Source organism: Saccopteryx bilineata, chromosome 6 (assembly GCF_036850765.1).
Source record: "Saccopteryx bilineata isolate mSacBil1 chromosome 6, mSacBil1_pri_phased_curated, whole genome shotgun sequence".
NCBI lineage: Eukaryota > Metazoa > Chordata > Mammalia > Chiroptera > Emballonuridae > Saccopteryx > Saccopteryx bilineata.
The window spans coordinates 104,432,362-104,436,927 of record NC_089495.1 but is presented as its reverse complement, the minus strand read 5'-3'; positions in this window follow the sequence as shown (position 1 = coordinate 104,436,927).

Sequence of the window (4,566 nt, the reverse complement as noted above, 5' to 3'; positions counted from 1 at the left end):
TTCCCACCATGCACCTTGGGAAATTTGCCTAAACACCATAGGCCTTAGTTTCCCCACCTGTATAAAGGATTTGATAGCAATCCTCAATGAATTGTAAGAATTAAATGAGTCAAAATATGTGAAGGGCTTGGACCAGTACCTGGTGTATATGTAAGCACCATATAAGAGCTTGATGTTACCATCATCTCCACCATTATTATTTGCTGAGCCCGAGAGTTCCAGGTCCACAGTTGGAGGTTATAAAAATTTGAACCAGGGCCCTGGCCGGTTGGCTCAGTGGTAGAGCGTCGGCCTGGCGTGCGGAAGTCCCAGGTTCGATTCCCGGCCAGGGCACACAGGAGAGGCGCCCATCTGCTTCTCCACCCCTCCCCCTCTCCTTCCTCTCTGTCTCTCTCTTTCCCTCCCGCAGCCGAGGCTCCATTGGAGCAAAAGATGGCCCTGGTGCTGGGGATGGCTCCTTGGCCTCTGCCCCAGGCGCTAGAGTAGCTCTGGTCACGACAGAGCGATGCCGGGGATGGGCAGAGCATCGCCCCTGGTGGGCGTGCCAGGTGGATCTCAGTCGGGCGCATGCGGGAGTCTGTCTGACTGTCTCCCCGTTTCCAGCTTCAGAAAAATACAAAAAAAAAATAAAAATTGAACCAGATGTTGAGTAAAATAGAAGGGATCTGTACAGCCATGTGAAGTTATCACTGAATAACCCAAAGAGATAGGTTTTATTTCCCTTTTCTAGATGAGGAAAGTTGAAGTATATTTATTGCTTACTTGATTTTTTTTTTTAGAGAGAAGGGAGAGAGAGAGAGAGAGAGAGAGAGAGAGAGAGACTGAGAGAGGAGAAATGAGAAGCATCAACTTGTAGAGGTTGCTTCTTGTATGTGACTTGACCAGACAAGCCCAGGGTTTCGAACTGGCAACCTCAGCTTTCCAGGTCAACCTTTTATCCACTGCGCCATTGCAGGCCAGGCTAGTTGAGGAAAGTTAAGATTTAGAGAGGACCAATCGCTTGCCTGGGGTCACACATGGGTAGGTGACAAACACAAGTGACTTGACTCCAACATTCTGCCTTTTAACCACACTGGTGTACAGAACACACCACAAAGCAGCTCACAAACCAAACTATCATCGGGCTTTTAGTTGCAAAGGTGAAGATGGGGTTGTAGCACACCAGGGAAAAGATCCAAAGAAATGGCATGAACAAAATCATCTGACTTTGCGAAGCACTTCTATGACATTAGCTAGCACAAGTTTCCTTCAAAATGAGAAAAGGCTCGTTCACATCTCACATTCTGGAAATGCAAGGCCAAATTCTGATGGATTCTGGTAAAGAAGCTTTGATAAATGGGTCCTTTATTCAGGGACTTAGCTCAGCATTAAAGCTGAAGGGACAGATGATATATAGTATCTGGAATACATATCTGGTGGTATCCAGGCAGTGCCCCCCACACCAAGGTGATTAACATGTGTTTGCTGAATGACTAAGGGATGGCTTGGGGGTGTGGTAAGAGAGTGAGGGAGAAAGATTTGGTGGATTCTTAAGAAATTACAGAGGAAGTCCTATCAAAAGGCTTTCTCTCTAACATTTTAAAGTATATGCAATACTCAGAAATTACTTAAATGTCTATGCAAAATTTATCTAAACAATTAAAATCGCCCAGTCATATTAACTGTCCTTCTGACAGCCAGAGAGCCCTACCAGCTTCTAGATGGAAATGGCATAGCTGGATTAAATGGGTCTCCATGGTTACAGGCATGCTCTAGTTTCCATGGTTACATCTCCCAGTCCCTCACAGGAATTAGATATATATTTGAAATTTCAAAGAATTTTTTCTTTCTCCCCAGCCTACACAAATATGTAGGGCTTGAAGATTCTGGGCTGAAAGTTTCAGTGACCTCTTGGGAAGATAAGAGGGAAATAATAATAATATCTGTGACAATTCTATCTATTATTGAATGAGGAAGAGAGAATTCAGCGAGGAAATGTCATGGCAGGAGAATGAAATCCCTATAATCAGCCTGAATATTTTGCTTAATTAGTAGGGAAGGAACACTGGGGTGAAGGAGTAATATGCTATTATTTGGCTGTGGCTCCCAGGGGCAGACGTGGGATGTTGCCCAGCGCTGAAACTTGTGTGTCAGAATCCATTGCCAGTGATCATTCATCTCTGCCCTAGTGGCGCTGTAACCTCATTGCATTAATTCCCCCCATGGTCCTCATTACAAATCATCTCTCTTGGCCCATTTTGGCTCAACCAGGCATCTGTTCTGAGGCACCAGCCCAGGTCAACACATTTCTGAGGGGGTGGCTTTTTTCTCTTTCTTTTTCTTTCTTTATTCTTCTTTTTTTTGGCAGAGGGAGCGCATGTGGAATTCTACTGCCTCCTTGTGGTGTCTCTAACGTTTCCAGCTTTACCTCACCCTCTGAAAAAAAAAGTTTTTCCTACTAATATTTAGCAAGGAAAAATAGTCTTTAACCATGTATTTACACATTCATCCATCCATCCATTCCATTCTCTCCTCCTCTCACTAATTTTCCTGAGTAGTTATTGTATTCCACCCAGGCCCTAGAAATAACACGAATAAAGAAGCTAAGCTATTGCCTTACAGAGTTTACAGTCTGGGTACGGTGAGAGAACAAAGCAAGCAAGTAGTTCCCAACAGTAAAAAGGACAGAGGGAGAGACCCATTGGTTGGGGATGTTGTGTAAGCCACCCCAAGTAATTAATTTTTTAGAAGATAAAACATTTTAAATTTCAATACACAGCTGTAACACTCAATATACCCTGGCCCGGGGACGGGGTTGGGGGGTGGCAAGGACAAGGAGAGCCTAGTTTGTCTTGTACCTGGGGAAGGGGTAGATAGCAGAGTCACCTGTCATGCCCAGCATGGACCCTTTGAAGGCCCAGGTCCCGAGCTCCTAATGTCAGGATCCCGACATCAGGGCTCACTCTGCTCCAGAGGAGCTGCTCCAGGAGGGCAGCCTCGTGTTCCTTTGATTCCTTCCCACCAACCCTCAACGCAAGAAGCGCCTCTGTCTGGCCAGGTGGGGAGGTCTGTTGCTGAACACCGGGAGAGGACATCCATCTCTCCATATATGGCAGTGATACCGGGTCTTTGACACTCCATTTTGGAGCACCCCGTGAGGTCAGTTTTTGGAGGTGTTCCTGATGCACAAGGGGCAGCTGGGGATACAGCTCAAAGCCCTCTGAGCGGGTGGAATCAGGAAGCTTGTAGTGGAGGAGGTGCTGCCAGAGAGCCCCCTGTGCCAGCAGCCATGCTGCCTGCAGCCTCCACCTCACCTGAGGTCTTTGGGTCCTGGGAGAAGGGAAAGCGTGTGCAGTGAGCGCAGCTGCAGGAGGAGCAGGGAGCTCCGGCGCGGCAGAGGGTCCTGGCAATCAGCTCCGGGGTAGAGCTGAAGGAGGGCCACGCAGTCCTTGGTGGAGATTTTCATCCTGAAATGGGGGGAAAACTGTGTTGTCTTGGTGTGCCTAAAGTTGTAAGATGTCAAGTTTGAAGTTGTAAGATGCCAAGTTCAAAGTTGTTAATGGCCATGTCCTCTACCACGTGGATGCCAGTCTGCAGGGACTGAGACTGATGACGCACAAACTTGGAGGGGAGCAGGCTTGGAACAGAAAGAGTCCTGAGGGCTGCGGACACGGCTTCCCATGGCGCCTGAAGCCGAGCATCCTTTCGCTTCCTGAGCTGTGTTCACTTCTCCCCTCCAGCTCTGAAAATGACCTGAGGTTTCTCCACCAGAAGTCCCCTAATGTGGAGTGGGTTTTGTCCCTTGCTATCGAGAGCACTAATTAATATTATAGAGAGACTTAGACCAAGCATTTCCAGTGGGAGACAAAGCTGAAGAGTGGGCTCAAGGAAAAGGTGGGAAAGACAATTAGATTTAACTTCAAAAAGATCACAGAAAACCTTAGCGAAAACACTTTCAATGGACCGATTGAGTATGGCAAATTGAAGCAAGGTTTGTTTTTATTTTAACATTCTGAAATGTTTATGAGAGTACAGGGCTTATTCTTTAAGGCTATATGACGTTTTAAAAATATATTTAAAAAATGATGAAATTAAGAAGATATCAACAAGTTTGTCTCTCTCATTTTATTACCCCAGCTGCTCAATTTTTCCTCCCAAGAGTCCCAAAAGCAATCATATTTTTAGAAAGAGAGAGAAAGGGGGAGGGGGGAGAGAAACATTGATTTGTCGTTCATACTTATGTATGCATTCCTTGGTTGTTTCTTGTATGTGCCCTGAGTGGAGATAGAACCCACAACCTTGGCATGTCAGGACAATGCTCTAACCAATTGAGTTACCAAGGCCAAAAAGCAATAACTTTTATGGGTTTCTTAATTATGCTTACAGAGATACTTTAAGTAACACATACACATATCACACATATTCTCTCTCATTTTCATTTCTCCACCCCCTCCTTCCTTTTCTCCTTTATTATATATATTTTTGGTAACACATTTTTCTGTACTTCAGTATTTTCATTTACTATGATTTGGAGATATATATTTCACATACAGACACATATATATCCATACCAGGATATATTGAACT